At 49.9% G+C, this 24,982-nt stretch overlaps 1 protein-coding gene across 3 annotated transcripts in view; it reads right to left on the bottom strand.

Annotated features, from left to right (window-relative positions):
• Window positions 1–24,982, bottom strand: part of a (arc) — a 122,139-nt gene that overhangs the window by 74,765 nt on the left and 22,392 nt on the right. The window contains exon 1 of one of the 3 annotated variants that reach the window (XM_072287198.1): window positions 17,586–17,914. The exons of the other annotated variants lie outside the window; for them this stretch is intronic. The gene's annotated coding sequence lies outside the window, so the exon portion shown is untranslated. Of the gene's footprint in view, window positions 1–17,585; window positions 17,915–24,982 lie in introns of those variants that run through there. 3 annotated transcript variants of the gene reach the window in all.

Below are 24,982 nucleotides of genomic sequence, written 5' to 3'. Positions count from 1 at the left end.
CTCGTACACATACGGCAGTGATATTGCGAGGCATTCACGTATCTACGAGCGTTGTACGTGCAGACTACACATTACAAGCCCGATGCTTTCAGGAACGAACGTCTCGCTGTATTTCCCCTACCTGCATGAAGGGTAAGAGGCGGGCACCCCAGCTCGGTGGAATAATAAATGTTTTCAATCAATTAACCGATTACCTTGGATTGTGCAACACAGCTTTGTGGTAGTGCTTCGCCCTTCACGTGGCGTCACGGCTTCCAACGCCACTTTTACAAGGGAGCGCTGCGGCCTCTAGGAGCACACTGAAGTAATCACAGACCACGTAGCCAACATTTCATTGGCCAGCAGGCGTACACCCCACCCGCGGAATAAAAAAAGGCAGGAAATATAGAAAGGAAGCGTTTATATGCGTAAAAGACAGGCGGCCGGACGACCCGAAGAATGCCCTTGGATCCAATCAGTAGCTAGATGCGTCTGCTTGTGGTGCGGGATGTCCACGGTGTACAATCTTGCTGCTGGTCGCCGTTATGCTTCATCAAGGCAGCCGAAGGTTACGGCCAGACAGAGACAGAGTAACTAAAGTTTGAAAATCGAATCATATAGCAGCAGCGTGCGCTTGCATGCTGCAGGAACGCATGGTACTCACAATAAGAAACTATAGGCAATTTCGCCTGAGGGGTAGCGCATCAAACAGAACAAACGTTCACCAATGATTCCTAGTACCAGTTAAACGCGACAACATGTATCACGCATGACCGTGCCGAAGGAAAAGTGTGACGATGTCCCATTCTTCCATTTTATTTATTTTTTTTCCCCACACGCCTACCCTTCGCAATACCGCCTTTTAATATTTCCATTAGTTTCCACGGCACCGGTAAACGAGGATAGCGTTGTACGCCACATAGAACTGCGACAGCCCGCTATGCGTACAGGTAACGTTACCGCCACATGCACGCCTTGCGCATTCTAGGGCTGCGAACTTTGCAAGCGGGCCGCAGTAAGCGGTCGGAGTCGTCGTATGTGCCCTGCGTATTCCCACGGACGGTCAACTGCAGGATAAACCGCAGCAGTGCTGCATGGATGCCTGAACTGTCGCCGATCGGGTGTGAGAGCAAGCAGCTCCGTGGCGTGCAGCGACGCGTAACTGCGGCGTTATACAGCGCCACGTGTGCGGAGTACGAACGAACGCATGCGAGTCGAGGCCTGCGTTGCGTTAACGGGTCGCCCCGCGCGCTGTTTACACACGCGAACAAACGCACGCACACGAGCCCACACACACACACATACATGCGTACTTTCGAGCAGCTGCGTGTCCTTCCCACGAGAGACGTGTGCCGCCATGGATGAGTCATGCGTGCGATGTGTGTATAGTCTACACGTGTATAGGGGAAAAGAGACCATGCATACTGCGGGGCCACCAGCGGATGCAGTCTGTTTACACTTCTGTGCGCCTCGTACGAACGAGAGAATTATTGCGAAGCCGTTAGGAGGCTGCAGGCCGGAAGCCCCGACAAGAAACGCGTTATTCTACAGAGTTTATTGAGCTTTATCGATATTGTGTATAGAGTATACAGTAGATAACGTCGACGGATCGTTTATAGAGTTCACACGCTGTCTAAAAAGAACACTAGGCGAATATGCTGTGACCTTATGGGGCAAATTGAACTGCTTTTAAAACTACGTGTGTGCAGGCAACTGAAGAAAGTTTACCGTACGTAAAAAATTCGGAAAGTAGGCCTATATATCTTTTGTGAGGAGAGAACAAAAAGAAATGAAGAAGAGACACCTTTCCGTGAATCATCAGAAACTAAATTCAAGCCAAGCCTTTGCATCTACAGGACAACAGTCTGTGGAAATTTAAGGCGACGAAGATTGAAAACTTTTTAAATGTAATAAAAAAGCATACGCAAAATGTGCGAGCTCACCTAACGATTGATCTTTCTTTATGCCCTTTTTTTCCCCTCTCGGACGCTCCTTATTCGCTCGAGATAGTGTTTGCCGATTCAGGTCGCCTGCCCTAGCTCGGTGACCCATTTTCCCAGATTCTCATAATTTATCAAACAACGAGAAATCCCTCGGTCTGCTCAGCAGAGTGGAAAAAGTGCGGCAAGGAATGTCGTCAGTGCGACCGAGTTCCGCGAGCTCTCCGGCCATGCTCGCCGGCATCCGGCAACCGATGACGTCATCGACAAAGGCGGCAACGGATCGGGGCGGAAAGAGCCGCTATACGTGGTACTTGCTCCGGAAAACAAAAGAGCGCGCGCGCGTTCCTCGCACGAACGCCTGGCGCGTCCGACGCGCTTCCGAGTGACACGGATAGGCTCGCAGACAGCGAAGGAGTGTCAGGTTTTCTTTTTCGAACGCGTCGACTTGCAGTGTGACGCGCTATCTGAAAAGCGTTGCGCATCGTTCGGGAAAACACATAATGCTAGGCGGCCATCATTTCCGTGTATGAAGAAAGTATTCATGATGTGTTGCATCAGTGAAGTTCCTTTTTTTTTCGTACAGCCGCAGCTGTATGTAGCAATTTTCGTGCGGCGGCGGCAACGTATGGACGTGTGGTTGACATCGAGGAAGCACAAGCTGATTTCCGACCGGAGCCGTCGCAGCATACAGGAACAGCGGTTGGGTATAGCGGAGAGCGTAAACGTGCTGAGCTCGGATCTCGTTATAACGAAGTTGAATGGGAGGCAGAATGGAATCGTTATATCGATTACTTCCTTATATTCATTATTCCACGTATACTGCACCGTGGATTCATATGGAGATTTCAAGGGAAATTTCTCTTACTTCGTTATATACATTATTTGGTTATATCCCGCTTCTTTATAAGGATGTTTGTAGTGAATGGCCTAAAACGAATCGGGTGAATCGAAGGAATTGCAGAGGATATAGTGAAGCGTTTGGAAAGTATACTGGGTATATTCCGGGTAGTGGCAGGATTTTCGAGGGCTTCTGAAGGGTGTGAGAACTCCTTTATAGAGATTCACTATCTTTGACGTCAGAGTTGTGTCGGATTGGCATACATGGGCAAATATTTTTCTTTTTTCTTCCTTTTCTTATCCCACAATATGATAGTTCTAGTAGTGGGAGAAACCTGAACCACGTAAGAGGTGCAGAGTGAGATTTCATCCCATTTGTCTTACCCTGACAGCCTATGACTACGATATCCACGTCTGTGTACTATGTAAAAACTAATCTGTTAGAGCGCAGCGAAGAACTTCGCACCTTTTAATTTGGTCGTGAACTCGCTCCGGAGCGGATGCGCAACGAAGAGTGCGAATATGTGCGAATAAATGATGTGCAACAGAACGAGACGTTGTTTTCCGGTGTCCCGCATCTAACGCACACACAAGCTGCAGAGTGCGACATCACGAAGCTGCGGCCTTCACATTGTGCGCAGCATAGTGTTTCCTGCAAAAATTACCAGGGGGCGCTCTGGAGCTGCGGTCGTTGCGGTCGTTGTCGAAGATTGGAAGATTGGTGTAAGAAAAGTAGGGAAACGACAAAAAAAAAAAGCGGAGACGTACAAAAGCAAAGTTCGCAATAGGGGGTCAGAAATTTTGATTGTGCGAGTTCATAGTGTTTTTTTTTTTTTTAACCTAGGTAGGACATTAGGCAGTATTATGGCAAGAGCTTGGGGGCGCAACGTACCGCCCCGTTCCAAAGGGGACGGTCATAACATCCATCATCCATCCATTCATACGTCCATCCGTTGTGAGACCCGTAGGTAGCGCACAGATTCCAGAAGCGCTTATATTTCAAGCGGGTGGAAGCACCAACGGGTCAGCGGTCTAAGAAAGAAGCTTGGAGTATTGACGGGGGAAAAAAACAGGGAAGAGATAGATACGACTGTATCCGTAACAGGCATGTGTAGCGGTACAAGGTAAATAGGGAAGTTTTGAGAAAGAGAAGGAAGAATAAGGAGATCTACACAAAGATACTGGAATGAAAAGCATGTATGGCATACCTGATTTGCTCAAGCAGACTAGGTGGCTATTTGTCAGCACCCCGTTTCAAAGGGGATGCCAATAAATCATCAGCATCATAATCATCGTTAAGCGAATAAAAAAATTAAGGGATATTATAGGCGTACTTGCCTTATCTTCGTGCTTGTGGCTTCAAGCGTTCTTGTGAAGTTATTTGTTACGCTTTGTATTTCTAAATTTCTAAGCACTAACAGTTTTATAAACATTGGAAGGCATTAGTACTTACAACATTGGAAAGCATTAGTAACCATTACGAATTGTTCTATTTATACTTATAACACAACATTTTGTTCTAAATTATGGGTTTGCAAAGTCAGGAAGTCGCTTGAAGCGAGAAGAACGAAGTGTAGGCAAAGTAATGCATGTATACTATGCCCAGTGCTAGCATATCCCAAGGATCCACATCTACATATATGCCCGGTGATACCGATATTAATCGCGAAGTAATAGACCGCGAATGAGGTACTACTGTCCCAAGGCCCACGAAAGTGGCCCGCAACGCAGCTCGTACCCACGGATGATCAAGGTGACGCGATCTACTTCACTGTTCGAAGAGCGAGAGCCTAGTTTAAACAGCGCCCACATTATTCATAACGAGTACACGTGACCACGACGTTACTCACACTCGGGCGTCCGTTAACTAGCTGATGAATGCTTGGCAACTCGAAAGGCCATCGCAACGAAACCGCGCCGCACGGATGCACTGCCGCGAGCACCATACAGGCTGACAAGCAGCGGCAACAAAACACCCCCGGCTGCAGCTATACGCCACAAGGTCGTCTGCCCTCGAAAGGAGTCCGCTAAGGACGAGGCCACAAACCCAAACAAGTCCGAAAGAGGGAGTGAAATGGGAGAGAGAGAGAGAGAGAGTATGACAAGCCAAGCGAGGATGCAGAGAGCAGACGAGGAGTATGGAAATAAAACGCCCGATAAGAGAACGACGCGGGATGCGGATGAGGCAACGCCAGAGCACGGTTCGCCGCCGGCTTCGGATTTCACCGAGACTGCATGGAAAGCACAGAGCGGGCCGCTCGCGAGCGGCGGCGCTCCCACCGCAACGCCGGAAAAGAAGGGGCCGACGACCTCGGCCCAGCAGCAAGCGGGCCGAGCGACGCTGCCTGCTGCCGTCGCCCCGACGACGACGACAACCAGAAGCAGCAACGCACAGCAAGCCCCCGGGAGAACCCGCTGAGCGGCCGACGCGAGAGCGCAGTCAACGGGCCAGTTATACGCCGAGAGCCTCCGCCACGGCGGTGATGTCACGCCGGAGGCAGCAGATGCGCGCCACGTCGTATATACGGAAGCTTATAGGACGAGATGAAGTTGGGGGGGGGGGGGGGGCGCCAGTTGTCCATCAAACTCGTCCACAATCCCGGGGGGGCCCCGCGCGCCACTCGTCTCGCGTCCCGCTGCTCAGTGGCGGAAACGGGACTGACTGCTTTGCTGCGAAGGAAGAGTGGTTGGTTGGTTGGTCGCCGCTCACTCGCCCTCCAAGGGACGGTCGACCTCGGTGAAGCCTTCCTTCCTTACCGCTAGCTCGCTATTTTTATTTCTTACTATTGTCCGCTCACAACTGCTGCGCGTCAGTGGCTGACGCGTAGTATACTACGAGCCGTGTTCTTGACAGGCGTCGACGGGCGAGAATGCATGCAAAGAAGGGGTCCAACATCGAGCGAGATTGCGCGACGAGTGCCGGCCACGAATCAAAGCCTACACGTGGGCGCTTGCAAGGACCCCGAATACAGTTTCCTTCGACAACGAAAACTCTTTCACTCTGGCGATGCCGGCAGTTGTGGAGGCAAGAATTGGCTAAGCGCGGCGCCTTAATGCGAGGTCCGTCCCTGCAGACACCTATATGATGTACTGTTTCAGAAAAGGGAAGGAGATCTTGCCAGCGCCATTGTAACGCCGTGTTAAACGCGTTGTGAGGAGCTAATGCGATGCAGTTGAATATTGTGAAAACGCTTGGCCGTGTCGCTATGAATATCACTCGAAATACGGAGCTGCTGGGCGCATCCTGTTCCATGAGCTTACGCATTCATAGTATTAGATACAAGCCGTGTGTCTTCGTCGCCGAGAAATGCACAATTTTCTTCGCTTCGAGAGCAATGGCGATAAAGGACACGTAAAGTGGGCTGCAGCAACGTGCGTCCGATTCCTGCGCCATTCCGATTAAAGATAACGGCATATTCGGCGAAAAGGCCCGCGGTACAAACGGAACGCTAGAACGAGCAGCGCGCCTAACCTTCGGTGCAAGCACACCCTCTGCCACGTCAACCATCCAACGATACTCAGGCTGATGCAGCGCAGGCAAACGGAACGCGTTGGGGTGATTCAACCGAATGTTCTGCGAAGCATGTACAAAACTGGCGGGCGCCTTCCTTCCACTTCTTGTCCCGACCAAGCGGATTATTAAAAATAATCTTCGGAGTGGTTCGTCGTCTCAGCAGCAGCTGCGAGGATGAGTGGCCGTGGCCAAGCGTTTTCATATGGGATACAAGTGGGCGCTATTCAGGGCCAATGCTGCCTATTGAGCTCCTCTTGCGAAGTATATTAAGATTGAAAACAAACAGCTGCCTCATGACTCATTTTGACTTGACATTTAGAAGCAGTAGCCGGCGACAAAATTTCACACCACGCTGAACACACACCGAGAAGGCTGGTACACCAAGACATGTTGAGCAGTATTCGTAAGCCTGGTTCGCAAATCTCTACGGTGGCATGCAGATGTGGTTACTTCCTGTGGTTTGCTGGAGGTTGCACGGTTTTATGTCGATGATAGGACAAGCAGGCCTTCACCTGCTTTCGTCATCGTCAATGCTTCCGAACATCTTGTCCGCAAGAACATGAAATCGTGCCACTTTTTGTTACCATCGCACCAGCAACGGTTCCCTCGAAGAGGCATCAAAGAAACTCTGTTCAAACAAGTGTTCTTTCAAGATTATTTGCATTAGTTGGGCGGAAAAGGTTGACTCTTCCAACAGGAGTTCTAGGCCGAAGTTCCCCTATCGTTAATGTTTTCAAATGCTATTAGGTTGAGTGCTCGTTTACAAGAATGCAGTGACAGTGACAAGAACTTTATTGGACTGTCCTGAGGAACTTAATAGGGGGGAACCGAAGGCTGGCTCCCCCAAGAATGCAGTGAAATCATGAATTCTTGATTAATTCTATAAACTTAGTAGCCCACAAGCTGTCTGAATGACGTCCAGTTCGAGCGCTTTTTCGCTACCTGAGGGTAACAGACTTGAGTGCCCGACTATAGACATCCTACATCTAAGTTCTCTCTCTCTCCCTCTTTCACTCCCCATTCCCCTCCCCACGTGTAGGGTAGCAAACTGGACTCAGTCTGGTTCAAGTAACGTTGGTCTGGTTAACCTCCCTGCCTTTCCGTCTTCCCTTCTCTCTGTCTCTCTCTCCAGGGGAACTATACAATGCGGGAGTCACGAAGTAGTGTGGCCACTTGTCTCACTTTTGGGACTTTTCTGGTTTTCTATAAGCCTCCGCACACGGTAAGGCGTCTGTCACATTCACAGAAAGTAATTTGCTGGATTTGTCATCATTTTATGTTGCCATGGTAGCGCTCCTTCAACGGTGTTCTTGTTTTCGCTGCTCCTGACAAACGCGACGCAACAAAAGTGCATACACTTGCGGGGCAAGGAATGGACGGGGCTGTTGACCGCCCATGACCTCGCGTACTCCAGTGGCCTCGAGGTGTCCGTCGACTTTGATCGGCCGGGGCTCGAACGCGGGGGGAGGAGGGTGCCGATCGTCAGACGCGAGCACGTCACCCAACACAAAGGAAAGCCGCCTTCGAGGACGACCAGAACTTAGGAACAGCACGCGCACGCAAGGAGGCGCAAAACAGGTGCTATGCGAAATACTGAAAAGGGAAAGAAAAAGCTCAGCGACGTGCTAAAACACTGAAGAGTGTGTCAGCAGTTCCGTGCAGCAAAACGAAAATGGACGAAACGCCGACAGTCCCATTTAGTCAAAAGAACTCGTTGAAGATCCATGTTCTGACGGTGATGAAAAGCTGAATGTCAATAACAGCCCCCTCTCCCTGCGCTGCTGGATAGCTGCAGCGACTTGGGAGACATTATTTGGCGATTATTGTTAGGGGTTGCCAGATCATCATCTTCCTGCCATGGAGCATCTTCAGGCTACGATGTTTGAAGAGCGACACACCTCTTTTGCAGTGGGAAACTGGGAAAGTTGTATTTTATGCCGCACAACACAAGGTGCTAACGCGAGCTAGGAATTTTCTTTTTTTTTTCTTATACATCAAGATTATTTAGGCAATCTTCTTGGTTGGCAGTGCAGGTGTCAGACAAACGACTATCGCTGCGTGACAGAAGCAGTCACGTGGGAATACGTTAGGTCGGGCAAACTGAACTATTTATAAACACCCCTTCTCAAGGAACACGATCCTCTCCTGAACAACACTGCCTCGTCACGTTTAGCTGTTTCAGACAGTCAGTCTGATTAGAATGCAGGCGGCACAACACCGGAGAGCATCGCTGTGGCAACGAAGCGCTACGCAGACGCTAGTGACCTCAGCCGAGTTCATGCGTCAACCATAATAGACAGGGGCAGGCTTGGCGATGCAACCTTGCCACATATTCAAAGCTCGCGACCGAACAAGCTCGTAAATGCAGTTATCATTTAGCGTTACGTTTCACCTTAGGCCAAGCTCGACCTTGCAACCCTCTATAGCCTGTCGGCAACGAAGCGTTTCTTTTTCTTTAGAGGAGTCAATGCCAGTCTGACTTCCTTTTCTCAGTTACGTAACAGCCACTCATCCCGAGCTGTGCACGCAACTAGAACGCGGAGCTCCAAGGTGTAGAGGGGAAGGACGCGAGGCTGAGACAAGTGCCGTAAATCCAATCGTGCAGCAGGCAGCCAAACGCCGTCACAGCACCGCCATGCGGCCACACATAAAGCTGTATACGGGAGAACCTCCACTTTGGCCGCTTGCTGTAGGGGCTGTGTCTAGGAGTCCCTCACCCCCCCCCCCCCCTCCCCTCGCTTCCCCCTTCCTCGCTCTACCGTTCCCCTTGTGTGATCCGTTTCCTGCTCAGCCGGTGATTTGTGTCCCAATCGCGGCTGCTTGGCGCGGCGAAGGCGCTGGTTTTGGGGCCACGGCTCGGCATGACGCAGCCGGCGTTTCTCATCGCTCTGATGAACGATTCGGGCGAGACGGCGCGCGTATAATACGTCCACGCGAGCACTTTAAGTTGGCCTGGACGCGTCCTAGACATTGAATCATTTCAGGTACTAAATCTAAAAAAAAAGGGGGGACATAAGAGGAAGGCCGAACATAGCGCGCTGGTTGAGAATACACAAAAGCCGCCGCACCACTTCTATAGTCTCGTTCTTTCAGGCTTTTATGTCACATTGTTAAGTCAAACGGAAGTTCAATTCAAGATTGAATCGAAGCCAATAGCATCGTCATGACATGCAAGCAGGCTTTCTTTTTCGTATTTTGCTTCCATAACGTAACGATGTCTGTTTCTCTGCGCTGAACAGAAGCAATTTGTCGCTAATACTGTATAACGCTGCACGTTTCATACTGTTCTTTTCTTTGTTTATATGTTGTCACCCACACGCCTCTGCAATGGCTCGGCGATTGAGGGTATCGAAAATAAATAAATAAATAAATAAATAAATAAATAAATAAATAAATAAATAAATCTCGTATTAATAAATACCAACTTTGTTGCTCTCCATTTACCATGTTATCTTTATAAGGCGAACCCGAACAGCCTCTGTTTCCTGCTTGCTGTGCTTAGTCCGTATAATTATCATGAGCCTGTGTTTAAGTCCACTGCAGGACGAAGGACCCTGCCGAGTGCGTATATAGGCCGTTTTTAATTGACGGCGTATAGTATGTTCGCTTCACTCAGTCCGTCACGCGCTGAACCCTAAGGTGAATGACATTCTCAAATATTTAAACGCTGGCTCGTACTCGCAGCTTAAAACTTAGTTTTCTTATAACCAAGTATTTTAATCGACATCGTCGTCGAGTACTTCGGAAGTACGCTTCACGTGTGGCAGCAAGACTTAATTTCGCACTCGTTAAGGCTACTTGTCGCAACAAAACCTTGTGCGCACGAGATAAAAACCCGAAACTCAAAAGAGAATCAACAGAATTCATAGCTGGGCAAATCTCGACTGCCTTCGCTATGGTTTGAAACACTATATACAATTGAAAGAAAAAAATATGAAGACACCTAAGTACTTCTTACGAGTTGTGAACGCGAAAGCATTAATGCGCAATCGAACGCCGCTAAGCGGTCCTTCGAGTTAACTCCTCGCGGGCAAGCGAGCGCGTTGAGACGCTTAGTGCGTCTTGATTTGGTCTTAACCGAGGTGCAGTTCAACACAGGCGAGAACTTGCGCGAACAAGGAACGCGCGGATAACACAGGCTTCCAAGAGCGAGAGTGACGTGGCGTTGTGCGAAACCCTCTCCCCTCGCGCAACACCTGGCGCGCTAAGCTTCAGCAGGTGTTGGCTTTCGCCTGCTCTGCTCCGTCGAGGCTCGCCCGTCACATAGCGTTGCAGCCAATGGGAAAGAGGTGTCGCTTCTCTCCTACACATTACAGACACCACCTTTTTCTTTCAAAGGGTCATTTGACGCTTTCGCAACAAAAAAGAATGCAAGAAGCACGCTGGCAACTACCACGGGAATGGTCACATCACAATCCTCTGGGAAGGACAGGACAGAAACAGAAATGATAGGCTCAAAGAATTAAGCAAGGAGAGAGAAAAGAAAGAACAAAATGGCAGATCGAAAAGATTAAAGCAAAAAGAAAAGCAATGACAAAGAATAGCGTGCGGCAATAGTAACAAAAATCCCTGCAGGTCGCGCTAATAAATCAATGTAAAAAAAATATCGAGAAGAAATAATGTCCGAGGTCTCGATATCCAAGAAAAAAAAAAAAACGCTACAAACGTATCTCATTATCTTATAGGAAAGTAAGGAGGACGCGATAAGCCCGGTCGCGTAGAGATGCACAAACCACTGGGGCACAGGCACGCAATGAGGGTCGTGTAGATATCGCAGGCCAAGAGCACGATAATCTCTGCTGCGGCGCACGCAATGCAAATAAAGGACGTTGATGAGGGTTAGAAACAGTTGCGAGCAACATCAACATCGCTCTATTGACCTTGCTGATGACGAGAGAACGCGAGAGTACCAATAGATCATTTTTTTTTCTTATCTTTCGATTCGTAGAGCAAAGTGCCCGAGCAAAATAACCCGGGCCTATCTATCCTCTCCTTTTTGCCGCCCACCGAAGCAAAAAACAAAGGGACCGGGGAGGCGCGCTTCGACGTTGCCAGCGCGTACATGCACAGCGCCTCGAAACAACTGCAGCAGCTGAGGCGTCCTTCTCAAGGCGGCGGCCCCCCCGTCAAGAGCGCAGCGCGTGCAAGAATCCAGAGCACGCAGGTCAACGCACGCGGCAAAAACATCGGCTCCGCTGCCTACACAGCTTTTGCTTTCAAAGTCCAGCGCGCGCGCGCGAGCTGGCTCGTTTGCATCGCGTGCAGGCAGCACAAATAACGGAGTCGCGCCGCCAGACACGTAATCACCGCTAATTATCTACGGCGACTCTCAACCACGCGCCCGCATGTATATGCGAGAGGCAACGACGGCGGCGACTCTGTCCGCGATGGAAAGTAAAAGTCACGAAAAGAGAAATAACAGCGAGATCACCACTGGGCACATACAGTGGTGGTCCCCTTTTATCTGAGCCAGCTCGCCGGCTGGGCTGCGCAAGGAGCGGCTTGTGTGTGCATACGCACGCACCGCTAGGGAGAGACGTGCTACGCCGAACGAAGGGGGGATGGGGAGGGAGGGGGGCAAGGAAAATTTTGCTTGTCCATTTCGCACGTAACATCTGGCGGGAGGAGGAACCCGGAAACGCGTCCCACTAGTGCTGCAGGGATCTCTCTACACTGCAACCCAGCACTGGGGGCGCCTTGATTATATAACGACGCAATGTTGCGCCGCTTCGAAGATATACACGGCGTGTACACGCTGATCGCGGCATAAGTTCAGCGTTTGACTGTGGGCGGGGCTCAGCGCGGATTCGTATAGGGTTATCTCTGAACGGCGGCGAAGAAGTAGAGAGCCACGATGACCCTCTCTCTCCCGAAAGTGAGAGAGAGAGAATGACAGACCGCGTTCGGCTGATCGCGCGACGCTGCGCGGGAAGCCCATGGTTACGGTTCGCCAGTTAGAATAGTTACGCCTGAACAATTGTATCTGTAGCCGGGCGGTGCAACGAAAATTAAGTAGACGCTCTCGGGTCTGCTGGGGACGTTGCACCGTACAATAAATGGCACTAAAGTGTGTGCGCTCAATTGAAACATCACACGGTCTCTTCGAAGTTATGCTGCATCTGTAGCGCTTCTTTTCCATCGGAATCTACAAGAATAAGAAAAAAAGAAAGGGGGCAGGGGCGGATCGCAGAGCAGACAGTTCTAGCCGTGCCACGCGTCCCTATCAGCTGTGCGGTAATACGCCGATACTGCTTTGTTCCTGCTCGTTTACAGGGCGCATATATTTGGCGCTATGACTGGCACCACTCTATACAGTAATGTGGCACGATTAAAGAACGATTGAAATACCGTAAATTCAGCAGCAATCACATAATACCCTGAACCAAAGCACTATTGTTAGTTCTTATGAGAGTTCGGTTTTGGGTGTAAAGAGTCCGAATAAGTTTCAGACATAACACGTCTTATACGTATTAAGTATGTGGTAAAGACGGAAATCATCACTAACGGAATACATTGTTATTCCGAAGGAATTTATCTGAAGCGACAGCACGGTCATATCATGCTCATTGGATCTTTTCATGTCCCCAATGAAAGCCTCCTCCTCAACGTTGTCACTCACCGTTGATCAGATTTGTCCCCTGTACGACATTTTCCACAGGGCACCTCTCTAACACTGCTTTTAATGCGGCGGCTGTATGGCGAGCTCATCACTGGTTCGAAAAAAAATTCCCTCGTATCACCGTTTGTTATTGTTATAATTTTTGTAGTTCTGCCGTGTCGTGGTTGGGTTTGGTTGTAATTCTGCCGTGTCGTGTCACTTCCCATTCTTTTCGTCCGGATAGACGAGGGTGAAGCAGTGCTGCCGTTATTATCTGGATCGGTTATACTAAGTGGGTTTCCCGTTTGATAAAGAAAGTAACACGGCAAAATGAAATCGACCGTACGTCACAAAATGCGGGACCGGGGACCAGACAATGTAACGATTCTATGTCCCTGCTATTATTCTTTTTTTTTTCCCCGCTGCGTCACTGGTCCGAGTAGCACTCCACCAGCGTTTATCGCCGAGATGCGCCGGTCGCGAATGGCGGACGATAAGCAATAGAACTGAAAGAAAGGAATCCTTAACATTAGACCAGCGCCACCGCCTGCGTCGAATGCACGCCGTGAATAACGATGCCCTCAGTTTATATGCACACCAGACTTGGCGAGCCGCCAGTCCGTCGTGCGAGCCGCGAAGGCGCTTTTAACTCTTCTGGGGGACATTGGCCTCAGCCAGCGTTGCTATACAACCACTGGCCTCAACCAGACGACTGCGACCAGCATGGGGAGTTCGTGCTCGCGTTACGGTATACACGACTACGGCGTGCTTAGCTTGCAACGGCCTGGCGCACGTCTTTCGTCCTGGGCATCATGCTGGTTAAGCAGGAACGCAAACCTCTCCGATACTCAACTTTACAAAGAGCCCGTCTGTCTCTTTCTTCATGGCTCGGGAACGTACACAAAAAACGCGCGAGCGCTTCCACCCAGTATCACCGCGTATGCATGCCTTGTCCGGTAGATAGCCCCATGAACGTCAGCACTGTAATCAAAGTACTGTCTAATAGAATTCAATGCCGGTGCAATCATCAAAGACGCTGTAAGCGTACAAACCTGATAAAAAAAAGAATCGTGAAACAAGGAGAAGAGGGGATTTGGAAGGGGAGGAAGCCGTTCGCCGGCAAAAAGCAATCAACTCTTTCCACAACGACTATATAGATGTTCGGAACAGATTCGCTGGCAACGCCACCGGAGTTACGAGCGCACTTGGAAGTTCACTCTTTCGCGTTACGGACGCACGGAATTCCGGACTGTTTATAGATGCGAAGAAGGCCGACAAAAACACAGGCACACACAAAACGCCCAGCTCTTCTACCGTCGTTTTTTTTTTTTTTTTTTTACTTCAGCACACACATCCATTTGCCGCCCGTCGCTCCCGTCTGTCGGCACGCACGAGAATGGATACGGATATTTTTTTTTTTTTTGTCTTCCTTTGAAATCCGGAATGGAGCCGTCGTTGGCGGGGAAATTGTTGCATGCTCAAGCAGAGACAACGCGTAATGGTAAAAGAGCGTTGGCCACATTTTATGTACGTACATATAGAGGCGGCAGCTATAGTAATGGTTCCACCGACAGCACTTGTTTCAGCGTCTGGAAGCGCTGGCAGGCGGCCGGAAGGACTCTACAAATAGTTTCGGAAATGTAAGTGGCCATGTCGGTCACTTTATTGCGGTAGAAGAGAAACCCACAAACACGCAACCGGGAAAAATAAAAGGGGACGTGTAGTGGAGCAATTGTTCCGCCGTTCCCTTCGTGTTCTTCACCCGAGCACTGATCTCCACTCCGGTTATATATGTAAGGTGGGAGTTCGAATAAGAGCGCAGCTGACTTTTTTTTTAACATTTGGCCAGCGTTCTGTTCTGTAAACGACTGTGTTCGAAATTGTAACTGATATGACCGATTGTTTTATGCAAATGGGCGCGATCTTCGATATAAAAAAACAGGGTAACGATGCTTTTCTCGATGACTATTTTAGGCCGCTGTATAGGCATCATGTATGCCTTCAAACTTTTCTGAAACGAAGAGTATGCTGCGCAACACGTTTTTCCTTTCGTTCTTTCTGGATGCGACCTAACAATGGTGCAGTTGGTCACAGGAGAGGTACTAAAGCTACAGGCTCTCAGCGCATCTATCGGTACTGGCGTGAACTGCGAGAAGGACCACGTGGTCTCCGAGATCAGTCGACGCGGCGTGCTCCCCCGCCTCGGAGGCCATGTGGTCCGTGAAAATGGGCGACGTGTTGCCGAAGCGATGCGAACGAGTGGGCACTTCCGCGCTTGATTCAATAGAGGATTTATTGCACGACTTCTGAGACAGTACGCTGCCAAGTTCCTTTTTTTTTTTTTCTCTCTTGCTTCAAGCATGGTCACCATCCTCTCCCGTTATACAAAGCGACGTACAAGCGGTGGAACGCCTGTTTAGTTTTGTTAGACGAAATTTGTCTTGACCTTGCTTTCGTTTCACTTTCATGTTGGCGATGACTGTCACCTGAAAATGCGGAAATTATTCCCCCTTCCACCGAGTCGCATTCATCGCTTTTTCACGTTTATGCTCGTTCTCAGGTCCAAATATTTTCGTAGCCTGTAATCCCTAACGTACGCGAGAAACAGCTCGGCTAGTACGTGCATACACTTAACGTCGCCAGAAAAGCCCTTCAACCTATAACACGCACTGCGTGGGTCGGAACCACTTCGACCAAACGACGATTTATACATGGCGCCAGGCCATTACACTCTACAGCCTCGCCTTCGCTATAAAGTCAAGTATGCTGATTAACAACAGTGCCAGAGCATCAACGCTCAACGACCGTCTAACCACTTTAAAGGAAAAAAAAAAAAAAAAAAAAACAGGCGCCGCCACCTCGCCGCTGCACGTGGCCGCGCCACGAAGCAAGCGCACACGTGGAGTATTAAACTGCACCCAGCACTCATTAGGATAATATATTCGCGTACAAACGATCCTCGAAGCAGCTATACGAGCCAAGCTCATAAAGAAAGGAATAATGTAACCAAGTGCGCGCCAGCCTGCTATTCAACAAACTGGACCCGGCGACGACAGGAATAGCGGCAGCCCTTTTGCGGGGGCCGATTAAATAAAAATCTATACACGCGCGCGCGCGGACTCGCACCACCATGCGCGAGCTGCAAGGCATACGTGCTGGGCCAGGCAATACAACAAGCAGGAAGAAAGCGAAAGGTGCCGGCCAGGAGCGACGCCCAGAGTTCCCTCGATGGTGCCAAGGGGGAGGGCGATGGAGCGAGGGAAAGATAGAGAGAGCAACCGGTTGGTTGCACCCCCCTTTCTCCCCCCGCTTCAGGATGGCCGCCCCCGGAGTCGCTCTGGAGCTACGAGGCCCCACATGACCATCACTTACTCTCCCAGCCAACCTTCAGCTCGAGAGAGACAGAGCTAATGCCGCCTTACGTCTTCCCTGGATTTGCACACACACACGAAGAGCCCTCGGCGCTGACCGAGTCACGCCAGACCCCGCCGCGTCCGCGCGAGACCGGGGCAGCTGGTCATCAAGCTTTGGGAGATCGCCGCCAAAGATAGTAGCCCGGCCATATACTTCGTTTAGTATACTACTCCCCACTCCCCTCCCCTCTCCATCGCCGAAAAGCCATGGCGCAGATATCCGCGCATTCCTCCATGCCTCTCAGTAACGGCGGCCTTCTAGTTGCCAGTACAAACCCCTCTCCCTCGCACCCTGCGCGAGCATGAGGGCCTCTTGCCCAAGAGCTCGAGACGCGAGATTAACCGAAGTACCTCGGCGATTACGCCACGAGGCGAGACAAGCAGGAAGGGCTAATGCGAAGCGCGCACGTCGTTTCTTCGGCAGTGCCCCGATCGCCGACGCCTTTCGCTCTCGACGACCGGAGACAACGCGGAGAAGGGGGAGGAGGGACCAGCATCGCACATAGGCCTTCCTATGCGTATAACCGAAGAGTAACGACGTTTCCAGGTCGCATATTACCGCATGCGCACGCTCGTCCAGAGGTCTATGCCTGCGACCTCCCCAGCATCATCGATCGTTCGCCCAGCGGGCTCAATACCGTATCTGAACACGCAACGACAACTACCGCGTTGTCGGCTAAGCAAATTTCCAGCTTCGCACAGCTCACAGTAATACGTTGACGGCGCCGTCTCGGCTCTCAAGGCCTTTTGCAACACCAGGAAAGAGAAAACGCGATGTCTTCGTAAACCAATCGTAGAGCCGAGGTGACGTCTCCTAATGCTTAACCTGTTTTCGCCTATGGACATCAGGAAGGAAGACAAGTCTAACACTATGCCCTTTCTAAGTTGTCTTCATGCGAAGTGAGCTCCGTGCGATCTTCAGTGATCATTCTTTCCGCAATGTTTGCCACTTCTTGTAGGTATCCGACTGTCCAGAACGTTCCGTTTGCATGCGCTGAGGAGCGCTGCGGTACAGGCGCATGCACGCCAAGCACAAGTATTTGCCTCGCGCACGAGGGGGACATCGGCTGAAGATACAATTAGTACCTCATAAACAGTGAATTTAGCTTGACTTAGACAAACACACACACTCCATCGTGATTCTTCATAAGACATTATCAAACACGGAAAAATAAGGGGAGGTAGGAAGTACGCATTCGCTGCCACAGAGCACATGGCCAGCCGCCCATCCAAAACATTAAGCCACAAGCGTAATTGCGGCGAAAGTGCGAGCAGGAAACAATTGTCGGTTTGTGACTCACCGTGCCGCCGCACACGCGCCGTTTCGTAGCTACAAACACAGTCTTTGAGCTCCGGTGTCGTCACAGTCCTTCACCATGCAGATCACAACTTAAAACCAGTGAAAACTTCGTTCACAACACTCCGTGTGCACGCTATGACGTGGTCCACAAGCACGTAATGACGAACAACTACTGCTGAATATACACGACAAGCAGTGTCCACATCCGGTGCTTCCAGACCATTTACGTCAAGCTTAACCAGGTTGCCACTAAAGTCTCGACAATCTCCTATCGCTCCGCTTCCAGCTCTGGTACTTGCTACTCTAAACTCGGCGCAGAGTATACGGCAGACAGCGGAGGACAGTCGCCGGAACCAGACGCAACACGGCTACCGGTGTGTACGTAACAAGTGTTCCCGCGGCGGCTTTCGAAGCGAAAGCAACAGTTTAAAAAAAGAAAAGCAAAAGAAACCTCCCGTAGAGCAGCGAACGAACAGCGGGACGGCGCATGCGCGTGGCAGGCGCGTGTTGCTCAGCAGACGGCGCCAGCCACGAAGCAAAACGACAGCGAACCATCTGCCGCCGCATCCAAAAAACGTGCGGCGGCAACTTCGCGTCCCCGCGGCCATGATAGAGCCTGCCACCTGCTCCAGAAAACAACCGCCTGCCGACCAGTGCAACCGACCGAACGAACGGCCGACCGTTGGGGTCACGAGTTTGGAAAACGACGCGTAAGCAAAAACCACGCGCTATGTGTCAAACGGCCTCTCTTATCGACTTCGCGTTCCCATCATCTTATAGGGACCCTGGACTGAGGGTTCCTCCCACACCGCTCTCGCCATTCAAATGTTATTAATAAAGATGTTTTACTCTCTCCATAGACATGTTAAGTTGTGCTTCGTTTAGTGCACACAATGTACTGAACAGTCAAATCAATCAATCAATCAAAACTATTCCATCCCAAATCTGTTCTTTCCGCGGTCATTCGAATCAGTACAGATGAGGCCACAGCCGAGGCGCGGCCAATGGGTCGTTTCTCCGTTCTTATTTCCACGTAGCTACGAGTTGATATAAATGAATTTCCATGAAACAGGGCATGTATTTACAGAAAACTGCTATTTCTCCAGCGCATTTCCGGGAAACTAAGTCTACGAGTGATGCCAGTAGACCGCTGTTAACGAATGTTCGCACGTGATGTTTAAGTCGAGGGCTTTTTGTTGCAGAGTGGCACTTGCGAAGAACGTACCACTGTCCCCATATGTTTAAGTGTCACACAAAGACGAGGAAAAAATTATTCCATGGCTGCAACGGTGCATTCGTGTCTGTAACAGCTGCAGCGGATCTCTGAACAATGTAGACGTCAATCAATTCATGCGTGCGTATCTCAGCTCCCATATGCCGCGATTCTTTGCAGGACATGACAACGCTAATTACCTTTTGTTCAAAAACACGGCAGCTGAGTTCACTTTAATCAACTTCCTGACGAAAAACTGCAGCACCGCCGATTTGTCAATTTAATGCGTGACGTCATAAAGCCAGTAGAGGGCGCAACTTTGTAGATTCCCATATCCTAATGAAACATTATAAGCGCAAGCTCTTGGGCCAGTTGTTGCATGATGAACTTGAAAAAGGGGGTACCAGCGAAACACAAAGGACGCGCATTTTTAAGGTGTTATGTGCGGCAATGTGAATTTCAATAAAGTACAGTTGAAAGTCGAGCGTCCGTCCATGTCTAACGCTTTTTCCTTGTGTGTGCGTCCTTTGTGTTTCGCTGGTACCCCCTTTTTCAAGTTCATATATTGTTAGGATCGGCCTGCAAGGGTACTGCTCTGCAAAGCTATCTCAGCCCGCTGCACGTGCTTCGATCGACCCGCGGTGGTGGCGCCCTTCGATGAACTAGCGAGGACGACAGCGCTAACCGACTATGAACTTCCTTCGGTGAACTGGAGACTACGGCAGCGTTAATCCACCATGCGCCTCGTTCGGAGAATCGGCGACGGCAGCAGGGCTGGCCACGTTTGGCGCCTCGTGTAATGTTGGTTGATTTGCCAGGTCTTCATGGTCGCTCTGCAGCAAGAACAGCTTCCCTAAAAAAAGGGTGCCTTGCGGTACGTTTTCCTCGGGCCCCAGGATTCGTCGCAGTCTGCTGACACTCGTGGCGACTACAGGAGAAAGCCAGCTCTGGAATTTAGAGGCGCCGGCTGGGGTCAGGCGTGACCACCTGGTAACGAGGACGCGCTCAACTCGGCTTCTGGGAATCCAAAGTGCGTACGTGTGTGTGCAAGCCCTCCTCCAAGTCGGGTCGACTACGCCTCAACGACTATGGACAGTCCGATTGGACAGCAGTTATCCCTCACCTAGGGATCTAGGGAGAATGGAGTGTTTATAAGCAGCTGTTTGTCGGCTGCTAGGGAGTGCTCGTCAGTGTGCTGTGTGATCGTGCTTGTGAGCTGTGTGCTCGTGCTCGAGAAGCAGTGTGTTTGGAGCTTCGTGCTCGCATGCTGTATGTTTCGTCTTGCGGGCTCCATTTGGGAGTCACGCTAGACAGTCGAATGTATCTTGTTCTAATGTAAATATCTGTAAATAAACCCTGTACTCCTAGTTCATCCCAAGTTCCTCCCTTCGTCCGACAACTCCGACAATATATACATGTTGTCCCACATAATTTGAGCCAAAGTTTTAAATATGAAAGGCACTCCGGACGCGAATTCAACCGGATGTATTGCGATGGCGCTGGCATAGAGTTACTCATGTCATTTTTTTTATTTTCCCCTTAACTAACCGATTAGCTATGTTTAATTAACCAACTTTTTAAGTATTGGCTGCAGACCCCAACTGTGACACGCAAAGTTGTAGAGCACCTTGAGAAATCTCTCAAATTGTTTCCAACACGATATATCTCACGTGGTCCTTTCTTCCGCGTTCCAAAGAAAGCCCGCGAAATATGAAAAAATACCACGTGATGGGGCGATTGCGCACTGGTGTGCAATGGATGAACAAGGTCGGCTGCAGCGAGGCTGGCCCGCGACAGGGCGTTGTGTCTGGTGTAGGTATCTGGGCATGCGGCTTTTATCGCATGACGGCGCAAATGCGTCCTGCTGGCCGAGCGGTGTATCATAAGTTCTATTAATCATTTGTATTAGTGTAATCAGTTGTATTAGTGTAAAGGCATGAGTTTGAAACGAATTGAACTAGTTGTAATGGAATTTAGCTGTGTGCAGGTCGAATGCTCGAGAGCTGGAACGAGCGATGTTTGCAATCGCTTCTAAATTTCTTGCGAGCAGATAAACTGACAACTCACCGCGATGAATGAGATAACAGGATCTTCTGCTTGCACCGCTAAACTAAAGCAAGCTATGAGAACAATATGTCGCTCCGCGGCGTAACATGACTAATGATCAACTTCCGATCTTCCGAGGCAGTTACATTCCTGCTATACCATGCCTGCAGAAAAAAGGTACAATAGCGAGAATATTGCTGCTGTTTAAAACATTAGCAACACTAATGCCGGGGCAGAAAACTACATACGAACAAAAACCAAATGAAGCTTAAGCGTACATCACTGCAATTTATCAAAGCGCCTGCCTGAACGAAGTAGGCTGCGCGATTTGAAACGCCAGCAAGATATTTAAAATGAACCAAATGAAAGCAATGGTCTACTAGCCGGGAATAAAGAAGTCGAGCCAAGTAAAGCGTTTCGAACAAACCGGTATTGTTTGCCACCTTTTCGCAACGCGGAAGCTTCTCATCCAAGTCGATCTACGATGCGGGTCGTCTGCTTCTTTCTGGAAACGATGTACTTATACAATGCTGTCTTTTCAACGCGATGACACTCATAATAGTACACAAAAGAAAGTCTTGGACATCTGTCTTTCTTCAATTTTGGGCTTGTGCGCGGCGGAATCACGACGGTTTGAGAACTACGAGGCATTCAGCACATATCGTGATAGGACACGCTCTTTCGCTTCAAACCTGAACCTGGATCAGCTGTGTCTCGGCGCGGCCGCTGAAGGCTCATTCACACTAGGCCAATTAACACGACACCGATTTCGTTCTGCCGACTGTCGGCGACGGCGTTTTTTTTTTCTTCGTGTCGGCGCCTCTGTCACACTGTACCGACGCCGACAATCTGCCGACGGTCGCCGGAGAGCTCGGCGTCGGCACAGTGTGACAGAGGCGCCGACACAAAGGGAAAAAAAACGCTGTCGCCGACAGTCGGCAGAACGAAATCGGTGTCGCGTTGGCCTAGTGTGAATGAGTCTTAAGTAGCGAGCATTTACTTGAAGTCGTGAATTGTCGGTGGTGCTGTGTACTCTTAAGAAAAAAAATTCATAATCAAACGCTAATGGCCTAAATTTGAGGAGAAGTCTATAGTCCTACATAAATAGACTGTCTCTGAATGTGTCATGTCTGTCACTTTCGTTTTCGCCATAAAGTATAGAATAAACATTCAATGTTCTTGGGCCTGAATAGTACAGTGATAGTGATGATCCTTTCCAATATTCTTGTACAGCAAAGAGAAGAAAAGAAATACGTTACAGAAACAACTTCTCGTGCAAGAAAACATCCTTCAACGTGATTCACGCTTTCCGAATGTTCACATTCTTAAGCATCTTGCCTTCGAAGGTCACGCTTGGGCAGGCCGTGGTTGCTTTGCGTGCGCGTATGTACAATAGCCCACGAGCGCATATAATCACGGGTGCACGCGGTCTCCTCAAAACTTGCTCGGTGTCTTCGTTCACAACTTGAACCGACATGCCCGGCAACAGACGTGCGCGGGAGCGGTGCCAGAAAAGTAAGCGCGGCGAGCGAAAGCACTCTCGATTGCACGCGTCACCGGAAGGACTGCAGAGGCGTGCCAACGGTGATCACAGTCTTCGCCACTTTTGAAGCCTGAAGAAAAAAAAAAAAACAGCCCGTAAGATGGCTACGGTTTGCGTGAGCAATTTTCCTCGCGACCGTGACGTGATTACAACGGGAAGACATCAATTATTCAGAAAGGGTCCCGGACATGAACGCAGAAAGACTGTTTTCTTTTTCTATGCGTGCGCCCACGTGAACAGGTTAATCCAGAATCTGTGTACGCTGATTCACTAGCAACGCACTAAAGAAAAATAAGGAAAGAAAATTCACCGACCATTACGATACTCCCTAATGCGAAATTTGAGCGCAGCTCTATAAGTGTTTTAATTTCGCGATATATTAGCTGGTGCGGATAATTTGTCTCGCGCAACACGTTGCGAACAGAGCAAAATTTGGCGCGAAGTGTCGCTAATCGGGAGATCGCGAGAGACAGCTCGTGGGTGACGCATGGGCACGATTAACAGCAGCCGCCGCAGACAAACACTCATGCAGCGCTTTCTTTTCATACAAACAACACGCGCTACTCTGGCGCCATCACCTAGCCATTGCCGCCGTAAAGCCGGTCTTGTGCGTCACTACGCTTTTATTCTCACGCTTTCGCAATACCCTCCTACTCCGCTTTCCGCCTCATGTTCCGCTGCATTGCACCCTCCTCCACTTTCCTCCTCGCGCTCTCTTCGCTATCACCGAATTTCACCTCTCGCTGAGCGCCGCGTTCGCTTTTACCCTTCGCTGTGCTCGTTCACTCTGTTACGAGGGGCAACGCCGACGCTCTCCGCAGGACCGGGCGTCTAAGAGCTGCGCTCTAAAAAAAGAGCACGTGATGTTTTGTCCTCAAGAGTCGAGACATTCAGTCGATTGAGAAGACAACACAACGGCAGGGTATACAGAAGAGCGAAAGCTTTGCTAGCGGTGACGGAACCTAAATATTGTTTGATGTGACACGTGGAATAACACGGCTATGATATGGACACATTGATTTATATAATTAAATATTTGTAACGTTCGTCTTGGACTCCTCTTGATTTATTACGAGGGAAAGAAGAGTTGTCAATAGTTAGTGAAAGGTAGTAGAACGACAGCATTGGTTAACACGAAATTGGCTGCGTCAGTAACTTGGAGAAGGACACGCAACGTTCTCTACAAAAATAGTTGCAGGTCTAAAAGGCGTTCTTTGATACAATTCTAAGCTGACCAATAGAATTGTGCTTGCTTCCTCATGCAACGCTAGGGCATAGCTCTTATTTGCATGCAATGGGCACCCAGCTCACCGGAAGGACTGCAACCATTTTAACCACCTTCCATTTTTCTTCCTCCTCTTCTTTCTCCTTTTATTCCCTTTACCCCTTTACCCCACAGGGTAGCCAGCCGGTAATTACACTGGCTAACCTCCCTGTCTTTCCTCTCGTTTGTCTCCTCCTTCTCCTTGCTTTTGGGCTCTCAATCTACCTGCAACCTTTCAACGATAAATAATCCGGGTTCTTGAACACTTGAAGTCGTCGACGGCGTTGGTGTATTTGGATGACATCATCGCTTACGCTCTCTCGTTTTCTGAACACCGACGGCGTTTGGAGCTCGTCTTGCGCGCTCTAGATGATGGTGGGCTCCGCATAAAAGCCTTCGAAGTGTTTTTTCGGCTGTTCAGAAGTTGCCTACTTGGATAATGTTGCGAGTTCCCACGGAAACAACCCTGACCTTTCAAAGCTACAAGCTTTAGCAAACATTCCGCTTCCTACAACGGCCAAACAAGTTACACTTTTTTTTTTTGATAATTCGCTTCCCACTTCCGCCGTTTCGTCCATGGCTTCGCCGCTCTCGCTGCACCCCTCAGTTAACTTCTGAAGAACAATAAGGAGTGGCATAGCGGCCCCGACCAGGAATCAGCCTTCCAGAACATCAACGCGGCCGGACGACCCCACCGACACTCGCACAGTATCAAGAGGATGCCCCTGCCATCGTCCACACGGACGCCACTAGTCTTAGCCTTGGCGCGGTTCTTCTACAATCCGACTCCGAAGGGAACAAGAAGCCAGTTGCACATGCCAGTCGCCGCCACAGTGAACCGGAGAGTCGGACCATGCTTCAGAACTTGAGTGCCTCACGGTAGTCTGAGCCGTTGAGAAGTTTTGGCCTTACATATGCGGCAAGCATTTTAATACCGTTAATGACAACGTTGTACTGCGCTGGCTTTAAAAAAAAGAAGAAAGAAAGAAAGACCTAACTGCCAAACTTGCCTGGTGGGCCCTCAGGATCGTTCATCGGAGTGGTTCTTGCCGCCAAGACGATGACTACATTTCACGCAACACTGTCGTTACGAACTACTCTGCGCCGGCATTTGCAGTACTCCATCTCCGAGCTGCTCATCAAAGGATACGGAAATCTGCAACATCGCCCGGACGCCTCTCTGGTGATGCCAGCACCTAAGCGCCGCATCGAGAGTCTCATCAATCTGTACAGTCCGAGATGGTATCCTTTATCACCGACGTACAGGAAGTGAATCGTAACCTACCTGTGGCGCCTGTGGCCATGCGACCATCCATACTTTTCATGTGTCAC

This window comes from Dermacentor andersoni, chromosome 3 (genome assembly GCF_023375885.2).
Source record: "Dermacentor andersoni chromosome 3, qqDerAnde1_hic_scaffold, whole genome shotgun sequence".
Lineage (NCBI taxonomy): Eukaryota > Metazoa > Arthropoda > Arachnida > Ixodida > Ixodidae > Dermacentor > Dermacentor andersoni.
The sequence above is the reverse complement of the archived record's forward strand: the minus strand, read 5'-3'. Positions and strand labels throughout refer to the sequence as shown.